This window comes from Erythrolamprus reginae, chromosome 2 (genome assembly GCF_031021105.1).
Source record: "Erythrolamprus reginae isolate rEryReg1 chromosome 2, rEryReg1.hap1, whole genome shotgun sequence".
Lineage (NCBI taxonomy): Eukaryota > Metazoa > Chordata > Lepidosauria > Squamata > Dipsadidae > Erythrolamprus > Erythrolamprus reginae.
In genome coordinates this window covers 121849125-121864837 of record NC_091951.1, presented here as the reverse complement: position 1 = coordinate 121864837, position 15713 = coordinate 121849125, and the positions used below count along the sequence as shown (strand labels likewise).

General features: G+C 40.9%; 1 protein-coding gene across 5 annotated transcripts in view; it reads left to right on the top strand.

Annotated features, from left to right (window-relative positions):
• The window catches only part of PPP2R2B (protein phosphatase 2 regulatory subunit Bbeta), a 272333-nt gene that overhangs the window by 100996 nt on the left and 155624 nt on the right, over positions 1 to 15713 (top strand). The window lies entirely within an intron of this gene.

Genomic DNA, 15713 nt, shown 5'->3' with positions numbered 1-15713 from the left:
TAAGGCTTAAAAAAAGAGAGGGAGTCTGAGGTGGCGAGGAGGAGCACGCACCTCCCATATACCCGGTGCGAGGCTGCCTCCCATACACTGCGCCAGAGAGAGAAACCCAGGTGGGCAAGAGGGGGGAACCTCCTGCTCCTTTGACCGAAAGGCGTTGGCGGCTGCTGCTGCTGCTAACTGCTTCCTCTTCCTTTCCATGCTGAAGGGCTCCCCTGTCCTCTTGCTCACTTGCTTTTTAACCAGTGCCTTTCCTTCACTGTGGTGACACCTCGGTTTGGCTGAAGCTGAGTTGATCCAGACAGGGTGAAGCGCCCCCTTTTGCCTTTCCACACCCAGATGCTCCGGGAGGTAACCTCACGCCGGGTGTATGGGAGGCAGTGCAAGGGAGTCACCACAATGAAGTGGATTATTCTCTCTCCAAGCACCCAGAGAAAGGAAAACGCTCCATTCGCTCTTAGCTGCCCAGAGTGAAGGGAGCGTTTCTTTAATTTGGGCGCTGGCAGAAGTTTATTCCCTCTCTAAGCATCCAGAGAAGGAAGAAATGCTTTGTTCGCTCTGGACTGCCAAAGCCTCCTTAAGTGCCACCAAAAGGCTCCTCTGGCAGCCCAGAAAAGCCCGAGATGGCCAGGATTAAAGGGGGAATGGCAGGAAACTGGCTGGGCCTTCGTGCTGCTCTCAAATTTCCTGGGAAATTTTTCCAGGCTCGGGTTCTTAAGTAGAAAATGGTTCTTAAGAACAGGTAAAAAAATCTTGAACACCCGGTTCTTATCTAGAAAAGTTCTTAAGTAGAGGTGTTCTTAGGTAGAGGTAACACTGTACAGTATATGTATATTTTTTTCCACAAGAACAATGTGAGATGAGTTGGATTGAGAAAGAGTAACCGAACTAAAGTCATTGAATTGGCTTTCAGAATATAGAATAACAGAGTTGGAAGGGCCTTTGTTGGTCGTCTAGTCCAACCTCTCAAGCAGGAGACTTATACCATTTTTGGCAAGTCGCTGTCCAGTCTCTTCTTGAAAGCCTCCAGTGATGAAGCACCCACAACTCCTGAAGTTCTTTCATGACTAAGACAGAACTAGAACACAGTCTCCTGGTTTCTAGTCTGGTACTTAGCCACTAGACCAATCTGACTCTCTTGACCAAACTGATTCTCTATTTTTGTCATTTTTTAAAAAGTATCATGGTATTAAAAATATACCAAACCAATAAACAAGGACAAGAAAACACAACGCATGTTATAAATTTTTTTAAAAAAATTAAACTGAAGTCATGTAAACCATGAAACAAACCAACTATTATTTTATTTAGTTTAGATGTAGCAACAAATTATGCAAGATTGATTACGCAGAAATTAAAGCATTCAGTTTTTCTCCAGTGGTAATGGAGGGAAGAGGAATAAAAGATTTATAAACTCTTGATTGCCCTGACCATGTTTAACTATGGTGTATTGTGACAGCTGTACAGTATTGTAAATCTTGTACTTAGTTGATTTCAGGTACAATGGACCCATTTTTTGTTTAGACTTCCCCTTCATTTAATGGACTTGTCAATTAAATCAAAGATGTCTATTAAATCAAGACTTTATTAGAAATCATGCCATTGTGTCAATTGTATAATAACATAAACAATATAAATACAGTTTTAACAGACATTTGGATTTAACAAACATTCCCTACCCCAATTGTTCAATAAATCAAGGGTACCTGCTTCTTATGAATCGTTTAGTAGTTGAATATTATCACAGAAAATCACAACTAAAGCTTCAATCGGAATAAATGATGTGAGCTTTGAGCCCTTAAGGCATTGTTATAGATCAATGAAAAGTTCCACTTGCTGTTTCTGATTCAATGTGGAAATACTGTACCTTAATAATTCAGCCTTAGACACTAAGAATGACACAATCTATGTAGTAATCTTAATATCACTTATATTAGTTGCCAATTTATCATTTTATATAGATAAGCATTATGTTAGATAGCCTTAGGAACTGTTAAATATTTGTATACTGACTAATGATCATTACAGAAAAGTTCAGTATGTTAATATTTTACCAGTTTCTTGGCCTTGATCAGAAAGGGATATTCTTTTTATACCTACATACCAAGTGTAAATTTGTATTTTTGTATTTCAAGGGTTATTTTATTATTATTTATTATTATCTTTCTTTGTTTAAGTTAAATTGATTTCATTGGAAAGATTCCCATGCTGTAGAAATGAAACAAGATGTATGATAATCTTTGGTCATCTGTTTCAAATGTCTTGATGTATATGAAAAGATGATATGAATCTAGAGATTACTTGTTTTTATTATATTTTGTTGACATACCTTCAGATATTTCCAAAACTAGACAATAAGTATAATTTCAATATTTGGTCGATTGGCAACTGGAAATTTCAATTATTTTTCATCTTAGATAAAATAGAATTCTTCAAGCCAAAGTACTCAAAGGGTTTACAGGAGAGAGACAGCTAATATTGTCTGGCTCCCTCCTGTATTCCTAGCAATATCCTGGCTAGTATGGTGAGCCAAGCTCATGGAATACATATTAAAATCAATCCATCTAGAATTTCATTTTGCTTTAACTTAGATAAACATATTTCTTCGACTGTTTCTTTGAACTGTGCTATCTTATCACTATTTATTGCTTTATGACAAAGTTCTGATAGATCAAAATCTAAATAAATTTATCGCTGTATAGATCCTCACTTCTCATTGTTGATTTGCTGTTCATTCCTTCAAACCATATATGGTATGCCAACTTTTAGGTTAGCTTGTTGAGCCAATACAAAGTCAAGAATATTTATGTGCTTTCGTGAAGAAACTTAATATGTATAAATAAATAAATGTATGTATTTAGTTCATACGGCCATCCATGTCTAACCTGCCCCAATCCCAAAAGAATAATGGTAGTAAATACCAGAACAAAGTTTTTAAAAAGCTCTAACATGGACAGTAAATTGAGCAAAGTTTAAGACAATTGATGTTGAAATAGACAATAATTGATAATGGAGCAACAGGTGTTGGTCATATCAAATGAAAGATAGTGACTATGCTTGACTTTGCCTTGCATGAACTCAGCCATTGTGGTTTTTAAACAATCATTTTTGGCTTGGTGTGACATAAAACTACTGACTGTCTAAAGCAAACTGTTGAATCATCTTAATGACAGCTCATGAAAAGAGCATATGCCCAAGGTTTATTAATGAAATACCTTTGAATTTTTAAGGAAAACTGTGACATATATTGCTAAGGAATACTTCAGATATGTCGTAGGTAGCTTTAGTGAAGAAATGATTTTGTTTTGAGCTTATTCCTTAATCAAACTTTTATTTAAAGCTGAAGAACAATTTGGATGCATTTTAAAATGTTGCTACAAAGCTTTTGTTTGTTTACATTTAATCCTACCATTTTCTTCTTAGACCCTTATTTTCTCATCAGTGTCTGCACTGTTCCAAGACTTGTAATTTTCCATCTCATTTTCTGAACCGCCCTCTTTCCATTTTAAAACAGGGACTTGGAACTTGGTGTACACTGACTAAAAGTGTTCTTGATTTGTCACAATTGCAGTTGTTCTGTCAATTATAGAAATTATCAGTTTTAAATATTTGATTCTGGCAAGAAAATATTTGTTGCCAATAAAGAGCCAACATTAGTTGGCTAACCGACGAAGAGCCAGATAAGAAAGGCATAGCTGAGATCATTCCCAGTGTCACCTATTGTGAGTTTCCTGATCAAATCCCCAAATACTTGTTTTCAGTCTCCTTGTTTTACATCTTTTACTATTCTAGATTGCTATGCAAAAGTAAATTATGCTTCTTTGATACAAATGGAAAGATATATTTTAAATGATAAGCCTTTTTACAGAATTTAGATTTTGCTCAGTTAAATTGTTTACAAAACCAATATGTAAACATGTCTTCTTCATTCCTTAACAATTACCTTCTTGGAAGAAGAACTCAGTCTTGATTTCTTTCTGGAAAACTGCAAGGAAATGAACCATTGGTGCTCCAAGGTTCTAAAAAGTAGGAGCATTGCTGTCTCTAACAGCCTCCTTCAGGCCTGAAGAACTGATGGAATCAGTTCCGCCTAGAAAAGAGGATCCTACAGACCTTGGCACCAAGGCTAACGAGCTTTAAAATCAGCAACTTCTACTGAGAAATCTATTAGTATCTATGAAACCCGTATTACAAGTAGTTCATTTAGTGACCGTTTAAAGTTCACTGAAGTTACAACTTCACTGAAAAAAGTGACTTATGACTTTTGTTCATACTTACAAACTATCGCAACATCCCCATGGTCACATGATCAAAATTCAGATATGTTAGGGTTTTGCTGCTACATCAAATACTATTATTTACATAAAGTGTTTATTTAGAAAAATCCATAAAGATATAAGCTTTTCTTATCTCTTATAAGCCCAACAAGAAAGTTGGTAAGAATACAAAAGGAAGATACAGTTAGATACTACAACTGACAATACTTTCTTATAATACATTATAATATTTCTTATAATAACTTTTTAAAAGGTGTTTTAGTTTGTTAATGTTTTAGCCTTAGATAATGTTCGACTTCTTTTACTGTTTTGTATCTATTTATTGTATTCATACTGTTGTTGTAAGGCGTCCTGAGTCCTTCGGGATTGGGTGGCATAGAAGTCAAACAAACAAACGAATAAATAAATACTTTAAAAATGTTCAGATGAACGCTTATCCTTCATTTCATAATTAAGAAGAAAGGAGAAAGAAGACCAGCTTCTAAACACAGGAAGTGATTAAATATTTGGTAGACTGTGATTTCTGTTTTCATTACATATGATGATACAAGGCCTCCTCTTTCTCTGTCTCTAGCTCTCTTTCTCGCAGTGGAAAAATGCAGGTAGTCCTGGACTTGCAATCATTTGTTTAGTAACTTTCAAAGTTACAAAAAACCACTGATAAAACTGACTTTACGACCATTCTTACAACTAGTACTGTACAGCATCCCTACAATCAAGAGAATCAAAATTCAAGTGCTTGGCAACAGCATCCAGGAGTCATGTGAATCTTCCCAGCTGACTTCAGACAAGCTTGTGTGTGTGTTTGCTATTACATGGGGTTTTCTTAAATCGTTAAATATTTTAATTAATTGGATTGTTGTGACTGTTTTTACTTGTTGTGAGCCGCCCCGAGTCGCCGGAGAGGGGTGGCATACAAGTCCAACTAATAAATAAATAAATAAATAAAGCAAAAAACTACTTAATGACTGTGTGATTCACTTAACATTAATGACAAAAAAAGGTCATAAAATTGGGCATGAATTACTTAAAAATCACTTTGCTTAGCAACAGAAAATTTAGGGTCAGTTGCAGGCAAGGACTCCTGGTCACCCCACGGAGCTCTCCGAACCTGATGGGTGCCTGCATGCATCGGCACAAGATTTGGCTTCTGTGCATGTGCTGGAAGCCAAATTTTGTGCGAGAAAGTGCACACAAGTGAAAATTCGCCCCAAAATAACTAAAATCTCGCTCATGTGCGCATCCTCGTGCGAGATCTGGCTTCCAGCACATGTTCAGAAGCCAAATCTCTTGCCAATGCACACATGTGCAGTGGTTAGCTGGAGTTGCGTGCACAGCTCCATTTTCTCTACCGGGACGGAGTTCTCCCCCCATTCCGGTAACAACCCAATACTGGTCAGTTGTTGTCATAAATTGTGGATAATAATAATAATAATAATAATAATAATAATATATTATTATTATTATTATTTTATTATTATTATTTATTAGATTTGTATGCCGCCCCTCTCCGAGCTTACCTACATTACTTTTTAGTTGTGTTGTTGGATCTTAATATGGGAAGTACATGGAATGGCGAGGGTGCAGATACTCAGTCGTACTTTTGTTGAGTCTAGATCAGTTCATTTTGGGTAGAATTACAGTTGTTTGACAGCAAGCTAAGTGATGTTTACCAAGCAGTTTAGTGTTAAGCCTGAACAGTGATTGCCAAAAGATCGCCTTGTATCCAAAAATGAACAAAACAGGAATGTTGTTATTTAACCCTTACTGGCTAGAAATGTATAGATCATCACAATTTTTTAAATAGTTTCTGGTTTTACTGATAAACAATGGACAAAGACATAGATATGACATGGACAACCATGTACAGTGATGCTTTTTTGCTGCATTCACTAAATAAGCCAATGCTGCATTAACTGAAGGATAAACCAACTTTGACAAGAATCATAGGTATTAGAACTGCTTTATAAAGCCTTGGTAAGATAGACTGGACACAGTCAACAACAAGTAGGCTCCCATCGAGGACCTGCCAATCATGCGGAGACTGCCATGCAAAAAGTCAGGCCAAGAGAAGAAGCCTCCAAGCTAGTCCAACAAACAGGGAGCATGCAAGAACAGACTCTTTAAGAGAGGGACTGAATGCTGGCTCCACCTGATGAAAATAAGACTATGCCTGGGTGGGCATAGTTCAAGTCCAATTTAATGTGACTCTTCATGGACCCTCTGCAGCATCCTCCGGCCGAAGGTTGCATCCATCGATTTTGTAGTGGTGGATAAACTGAGGAGATGCCCAGATTGCCACTCAACAAACATCCACCAGGAAAGTCTGAATTGCCCAGGCTGCAGAAGTTGCCGCACTAAACAGAGTGGACCGTGATCCCCACTGTCCATGCCATAGCAGAAAGTTTGTATAACTTAGCTATCGTGCTGTGTATCCAATGGCCAATCATCATGGACGGCACCTTCTGACCCAAGATTGTGGGAAAAAAGCCACCTGCAGAGCCTCAGTCTTACGGAACTGGCTTGTCCTATTGATGTAAATACCCCTCGGATGTTTAGACTGTGCCAATGTATCTTCGGATAGAAATTTGAGGTTGGGGGAATGAGCTCCGGAGCCCTATGAAAGGAGATAAGGGAATGAATGAAGAGTACAGTATAACCATAGAACAACGTGGTCCAAATTAAAAATACACAAGTCCTTCGCAATGGAAAGTGTGAAGAGCTCGGAGATCCGGCAGGTTGACATGATTGCCACCAGGAAAGTGACCTTGTAGGATAGGTACCTGAGACCAGCCAACTACAGCGGCTCATAGGGCGGCCCCATCAGAGACTGTAATATCTGGGAAGATCCCAGGTTGGATAGCATTGGATAACCAGAGGGCAAAGGTTGGAAACCCCGCAAAAAACAGCAAACCATCAGGAAGCAAGCCAGAGAGTCAACTTGGTTGCAGGACAGGACCAAAGACTGTGGCCACCTGTCTTCAGAACATGTTGAGGGAAAGGCCCATGGCCAATCCCTGCTGAGGAAATTTGAGGACATTTGCAAGAGGTATCCGCAGGGGCAAACAGCTCTCAGGCTCACAAGCGCAGAAGGATTTCCATGTTGCAGCATAGATTCTCTCTCTGGTGAGATGGCGGGATGCCTGGATGGTAAGGATAACTTCTGGGTCACCTCCACATACTCCTTCTAAACCTTCTAGAGCAACTGAGGAAGGATGGGCAGGGGATGAAAGGCACATAGAAGTCCCGAAGGCCAGTGTCTGTGGAGGGTGTTCACCCACTCTGCTCCCTGGGATGGAAACCGAGAATAAAACATCGGCAGGTGGGTGTTCTCCAGGGTTGTGAACATGTTGACCTCCGGAAGGCAGAAACTATTCGTGATGTCATGGAAGATGGACAGGTGCAGGCTCCACTCTGCATGGTCCACCATAATCCAACTGAGACTTGGGTATTGGAAACCCTGGAGATATGGTCTGCCGAAAGTGAGAGTAGGTGTCACTCTGCCCATAATCCCAGTCTCATAGTCTCTCATTAGTCCTGGAGCTAATACTGCCCTGCTGGTTCCCATGGACATTGGTCATGGTGTAGTCTGTTAGGGTGAGAGCACGACCAGAAATAGTTGGAAATGTTTGAAGGCCAAAAACAAGGCTCGAAGTTCCAGCCAGTTGATGGAGCAGTTGGCCTCTGCTGGCAACCACCGGCCCTGTGCCATCTGCCCATGCGAGTGGGCCCCAAACTGGTCAAACTGACATCTATAGTGATGGCTGTTCTATGCGGCTCACGAAAGAGACAATCCCAGGACAGCACTGTGATCGCCATCGGGCCAGAGAATGAGTCCTGTTCTCCCGGGGGACAAGGACCCTGGACATTGAGGTGCTGCGACCCGCTCTCTGGAAGGGGAAAAAAACCCCATTGAAGATCCCTAGAGCTTGCCCAAGGGGTGATAGCAATACACAAAATCATTTTCCCCAGGAGGGTGGACAGGAAGCCGAGGGGGACCCTACGCTCACATTAGACCTGGGCAGTGAGACTCTTAATTCTGTCCTGCCTCTCCTGGGATAGGGAAAACTTACACTCTAAGGAACCTATAACAGCACCCAAATGGAGCAGGAATGTGGAAGGAGAGAGGTGACTCTTGCCCAAATTAATCGAAGACTTGTGCTGTTGAAGATGGTTACCTGGAGATGGCGCACCATGAGGTATTTGGATGATGCCCAGACCAGGATATCATCCAGGCAACAGTGGAGATACATGGGCAATGATCTAAGATGGGCCCCCACTACCATTAACATTTTCAGACATTTTCCAAGAATTGGACACTATTTATGGGTGGGGAGTTGTATAAAAGAGTCTGCCCATATATGCTGGGAACACAGGAACACAAAGAAGAGAGGGTCAATCTATTTTCCAAAGCACCTGAGAACAGGACAAGAACCAATGGACGGAAACTAATCAAGGTGAGAACCAACCTAGAAGAAGGAGAAATTCCCTGGCAGTTAGAATAATAACTGTATGTATTAATGCTGCTTTGCTGTTAAGTATTTGGGTAAATTTTTGATATTTTGAGCTCCCCCTGAATACCTGCCTGTAATTTGTCACTTTTAAAAAAACAAGTGTGTTTGCCAGAACTTGCCAACAAAGTTAGTAATTTCAGCACTAAACAGACATTAATCAGAATATTGATTATTATAATGAGAATGGTTTATTATAATCCAGGGTCTAGTGTCACATCTTAAAAGAATTATGAGTTATGCAGATGGACAAGTGGAGACAAATAACAGTTCTTAGCTAAAATGGTAATTGAACCTCAAACACATTTCAAGGGCACCGGGTTGCACTCTATATTCTGCTCTTGTTTTATATGGTCTAAATTGCTCTAATATGACTTTGCCTCTGCTTGAAACTCACACTAATGGCAAACCAAACAGAAACCATCTTAGGAGTGAGAAGTTTTGACTCTCTTGACTATTACTGAACTCCCTATCTCCTGTGCAGACTCTAGCTGTTGAGTTAAATTCAACAATATCGAGAGGGTCCTGAATTACTCAAGCATCTGATCCCTAGAAATATTCCAAAAGCAGGCTTAGGAGCCTCCTTTTTAACTCTGTGAAATGGGTAAGTTACTTTGGGTGCTGCCATTAAACAGAGTTGTCCAAGCTTCACTGATGTATGTAGTTAATCAGGCCTTTTCTAATATGGATATTATTTATTTAGTATTCTATGTTGAACTTGTATTATTGATTGGGGGATTGTCCTTCCTTGTGATCTGGTTTTGGATAGGAAACATTTGGAATCAAGAATGGTATAAAACAGTGATGGTGAACCTATGGCATGCATGCCACAGGTGGTACATGGAGCCATGTCTGTCGGCACGTAAGCCGTTGCCCTAGCATAGCTCCAGTGGGTACAGGCCAGCTGATTTTTGGCTTACGTAGAGCCTCTGAGCGGGTGTTTTTGACTTCTGGAGGGCATTTTTGCTCTCCCCTGGCTCTAGGGAAGCCTCTGGAGCCTGGGGAGGGCAAAAATAGGCCCACCGGAAGACAAGAAATGGTTCATCTCCAGCCTCCACAGGGTCTTGGGGGGGGCAGGTCCATTTTCACCCTCCCCAGACATTGAATTATGGGTGTGGGCACTCACACACTCACATGCACCACGTGCTTTCGGCACCTGAGCTAAAAAAAAGTTTGCCATCACTGGTATAGAATTTTTGTTTTCCTTCTGCTGTTACCATATTAGAAGGACAGGGACAATCAACACAGGTATAGCCCAAATTCTGTTCACCTGCCTTTACGCTGTACAGCATTGAGTGTTGACAAAAATGCCTTCACAATAATTATATAAATAGAAGGTGAGGGAAGATTGAAGTGTTTTTGTAGGCTACACATTAAAAAATGGAATTTTGCTGTAATTCTCCCCTCCTAATCCCCCATTTTAATTTTGAGCATGAAGTCCCAATTTATTAGAAACACTGATTTTATTGGCTTTGATTGGCTGGCTGGCTTGGTTACTGAGCTTTGTACGTGTAAGTAATTTGTCTCTAACATCTTTCAATGGATAGCAACCTGTAGTACTAGTTAGTTGCTATAGCAACAGCCTGAAGGTTTTCTGAGCTCAGAATCCTAGAGAATTGGACAACTTCTGCATAAAACTAAATAAGGGTGGGAAGATTATAAAGGTTTCATTAAACAAAGAATGCAGTAGTCTACAAATTCTTCTTTTAAAAAAATCAAGATGTCTCAAGTGATAACATTCCCATTTAATTACTTCGTATTAGAAGTAGCACCTGCATTGTATAACTATGGCATATACTATATTGGAAGGGGAAAGAACCCACACTGTGTTGCACAACAAAGGCCGTAGATACAATATAGAAAGAAGAAGCAGGAGAGGATTAACATCCCTCCCACAAACAATTGTGAAATGTCTGTGTGAAATTTGAATTGCAGAAAAATTGTCTTCTGCTAACTGGCTTTCAAACTCATGCTTTTTGTGGACAAGGCCTTGGTAATATCAACAGGACCTGAAGACAAAAAGGTGGAGTTGAGTTGCCAACATGATTTTCATCTCAGTAGCAGCACTTTTATTCTATTCATTTCTACTTACAATATAGTGGGTGGGACATTTTATTCTATTTTTTATTCTATTTTTACATTTACCTATTCTAATTTTATGTATGGTGGGACTGGTCTCTGGGTGTCCCACGACTTTCGTTGCCAATGACAATTCGTTGTTTTGACAATGACAATAAATTTGTCATTGCCTCTACTTACCGCATTTTTCGGAGTATAAGATACACTGGAGTATAAGACGCACCATAGTTTTAGGGAAAAGGAAACAAGGAAAGCAAACCTATAGCCTGGCTTTCTTGCAGCAAGGTCCGATAGAGACACAGCACTTCAGTCCTCCTGGGCCCTGCCATCTCATAAACATGGTGTTGGGATTCCTGGCAAGCCCACTGTGCCTTTGCTGCCTCCATTGGAACCTGATTCCACAAGGGGTTCAGGGAAGTGTGGAGTCATGACTCAGTGGCAAAGCAGGCGCTGCACATGAGGTATAAGGCAAGGCAGCTAGCCACTCTGCCGGCTCTTCCGGACGATTCAGGCAGAGAGCGGTCGGCTTCTTCTCCTGGCCCAGGAGGAAAGAGAAGGCGAGTCTGCAGAGAGGGAGGCGGAGGGTGCGCAGTTCTGAGATGTGCATCAGGGAACTGGAGAGAAAAGCATTTTCTGATGGCAGCCCTGGCTGGAACCAGCCGCTGTCTGAAGCGCAGTACACTTTTTTTTTGCTTCCACACTCCATTTTTGGAATCATCAAGGGAATTGTGGGTCTGTTGCCCCAAAATGATTTCCTCCCCATTCCAAAAACAAGGTGTGCAGAAGCCAAAAAAGTGCATGGCGTTTCAGGCGACAGCCAGTTCCAACCAGCACTGCCACCTGAAAATGCTTTCCTTTTTGATTCAGTTGCGACCCTATTTGGACCGGGAGTCACTACTCACAGTCACTCATGCCCTCATCACCTCGAGGCTTGACTACTGTAACGCTCTCTACATGGGGCTACCTTTGAAAAGTGTTCGGAAATTTCAGATCGTGCAGAATGCAGCTGCAAGAGCAATCATGGGCTTTCCCAAATATGCCCATGTTACTCCAATACTCCGCAGTCTGCATTGGTTGCCGATCAGTTTCCGGTCACAATTCAAAGTGTTGGTTATGATCTATAAAGCCCTTCATGGCACCGGGACAGATTATCTCAGAGACCGCCTTCTGCCGCATGAATCCCAGCGACCAGTTAGGTCCCACAGAGTGGGTCTTCTCCGGGTCCCGTCAACCAAACAATGTCGCTTGACGGGACCCAGAGGAAGAGCCTTCTCTGTGGTGGCCCCGACCCTCTGGAACCAACTCCCCCCAGAGATTAGAATTGCCCCCACCCTCCTTGCTTTTCGTAAGCTGCTTAAAACCCACCTCTGCCGCCAGGCATGGGGGAACTAAGATACACTTTCCCCCTATGCCTTCACAATTTTATGTATGGTATGTTTGTATGTATGTTTGGTTTTTATATAACGGGGTTTTAACTGTTTTTTAGTATTGGATTTTGTTGTACTGTTTTACTGCTGTTGTTAGCCGCCCCGATTCTGCGGAGAGGGGCGGCATACAAATCCAATAAATAATAATAATAATAATTCCCCAATACACATTGCAGAGCCCTGCAGCTTCCTCCTCCTTCTCTGCAGACTTCTCTTTCCTCCTGCCTGAAACAAAATGCACTTTTTGGCAGAGGCTAAAAAAGTAGCTATGGTAACTGCCTGAAAAACACTGTTCCAGGTGATGGGAGATTGGTGGCAGCAGCGCTTGGAATGGGCTGAGAACCATTTCCCCCGCATTTTCATGACGGCGCAAGGCTTTGCAAATTGCATTGAGGAATGCATTGAGTCCAACAGACAGCGGTGGCTTGAAAGGAGGATGTTTTGCTTTCAGGGCTTCTGCTTGGCTCCTGGGCACGGAGAGGGCTTAGGCAATGGTAGCAGCTCCTCACATTGCTGGGGAGTGAAATCATCGTGGCCATTGTCTCCCCTGAGCTGCTCGCTTGGCAGCCAGAGGGGGACCAACTGTGAACCGGGGGACCAAAGCCACTGGGCAGATTCCCTCCACCCACAAACAGTTCCAAAGAGGTTCATTTCTCAGGCTATGCCCCAACCCTCCTCTCACAGCATGTGAGGGTTAGGGCTAGTGAAGGGAAAGGGAGTAGTCCCTGGAGATCGTAGGAGCACCCCAGTAAGTTTTCTGGAAGAGAACTTCTCATTAATCTATGCCCTCTTTCTCAGCCAAGTCTCTGAGGCACCACTTGCTTGCTGGAGGAGGAGGGCGGTGTAAAGCAGTGCCACCTTAAACCAAAGCTTGCTTTCCCAGTTACTCAGAGGCTTTGGTCTAAAGTGGCTCTGCCTTACGCCACCTTCCTCCTCCTTCTCCACGATCCTCTCCATAATTCCAAAAATGGCACCTGCAATGCCAGGATGAGGGAGGAAAGTGCTTCGCCACCTGAAAATGTTTTCCTCCACGATCCTCACATTTCAGGCCGGAACTGCTCACCACCTGAAATGTGATGCACTTGTTTTAGTCTACACACAGCCTTTTTTGTAATCAGGGAGGCGATCATGGTTCTGCTGCCTGAAAATGCTTTCGAAGAGTCTACATTGAAATGAAAATGCAATGTGCGGAACAGGTGGGTGGGACTGCATTTGGAGGCTTTTAAACAGATTGGATGGTCATCTATCAAAGATGTTCTACTTGATCAAGCACTTCTAAAGTTTTTTGCAACTGTTAAGGGTCTATGAAGGGAGGCCAAGTAAATTTCCTTTCTATTAGTGGTAGGCACTTTTTTTAAAAAAATGACGCAACTGCTTAAACTGGGTTGGCTCTTCAATAAGGTATTGATTACTTGGGTTATGGTCTCTTTTATTAATATGCTGTCTAAATTTTGTTAATAAACTTTGTGTTATATTAAGCATACTTTTAGTTGAATTGTAACTTTATTTTGTAGTTAATTGCATTCCTTCTATTGTTACCTGTCTTGAATACCATTTGACCAAAATATAAGTAAATAAAATAAACAAGTAAAATAGAAATAAAAAAGTAGCCTGACTGAGTTCTTGAGCTGGATTGCCTTATGTATAAGAAAGTTCAGCATTTGAAGGATCCTAGCAGGGACTAGGAGTATACATATCGTACTATGTAAGCAATTATTTACTTAACTGAGGATTATTTATTTATTTTATTTTATCAAGTACGTATGGTAGTATACATAGACACATCACTGTTTATATACATGATAGTAGTAAGAGAGAAACATTAGGACGGGCTGGCAGGCACGCTGGTGCACATTGATTTTTCAAAGATTATGCTTAATGGTTCAGCTATGGCTGTGGAGAGCTTTTTTAGGAAGTATGCACATAGTACATCAGGCCTGATTGATAGCGAAGGTTTTAGGTCATGTAGTGCTTTTTCAACATTGTCTTCAATAAAGTTTATATGTGTTAAATCATTGTGAATATTTGTGATATGACAAGAGAATGTTGTTTACAATGACTGAGCCAAAGAATGTGTTGAAGAGGTTAGCTTTGACTGTTTCATCATAGTATTCTTTGTTGTTGGGTCCTTTTAGTGGTAGGATGGGTCTTGAGTCCTTGAGTTTGTTATTTACAGAGTTGTAGAAGGCGCAATTGGGCTTAGTGTGCAGAAGGTTTTTCTCTTGTTTGCTGTGATAGTTGAAGCATTCCGTCTTTATTTGGTAGCATATATTTTTGTAGCTGTTTTTGAAGTTGGCTACATAGCCTGTTTTGTTTTTTTGCCAGAGGGATTTTTTGGGGGGGATTGTAACTTCCTTGTTCATATGGGTAGTTTCTTTTTCTTGGTTACGGAGGTTATTATTATTTTGACTTCGAGCAAGAAGTCAAAAGAAGATGTTATAGGGGTCATTGGCAGTGTTACAGCCAGAGAATAGAGTTTGCCAGTCAAGAGTTGAGAGGTTGGTGTCTATGAGTTCAGAGTTGGCTTTTTTAAAGTTGTACATTATTAAGGTGATTCTTGCAGTGGTGTAGATTGAGGCTGAAGTCTATCATGCTGTGGTCACTGTTGGAAAAGGGTTCTTTTATTTGTAGTCTATAAATTGCGCTTTTGCTGTTGCATAATATGAAGTCAAGGCAGTTGTTGAGTCTAGTATTGTTCCTTACTAGTTAGTTGAGTCCCAGATTGGTAACAGCATTATATAGGGTTATATGGATGGGTTCAGTCATGCATTGTTTAGGGTCCAGTTAATGTGAGGTAGATTGAGGTTTCCAAGAAAGATAAGGTGGTATGGGCAGGAGGCTGCCCACGTTAGCAGTGAGATTAATTTGTTTGCATGTGTGATGTCGTAGTCTGGGGCTCTATAACAAAGTAGGAAGCGAAGTGTGGCATTTAAGGAAAATAAAATAATAATAATAACAACAACAACAACAATTATTCATTTAACAAATGCTTCACTGAGCAACAAACATTTTGGACTCAATTGTCATTGTAATTTGAAGACAGCCTCTATGGAAAATCAACATATAAACTCAAGATAACGGCACGTTCGTGATCCCAGAAGATGAACTTTTCATATTGTCCATTTAAGTAAGTCATGGGATACCTGACCTTTATATTTTGTTAAATCCAGATGCTGTTTCTTGTCTCTAAGCTTTATCTACTTGGCATTTTGACAACTTACTCTTACCCATGGCTCAAGGTTATAAAATTCCTTAATATATAGTTGGTGGGGGTGGTGGGGGAATGCAATGAGCAGGGAAAATATTGTGCCAGAGACATTAGTGGTCCATGTGGTGTTTAAAGCTGAGTGGCATTATGAAGTCAACTCTACAAATAGTGCCTAATAGCTTTTGGATACCTGTATATCATTTCTACAAGCCCT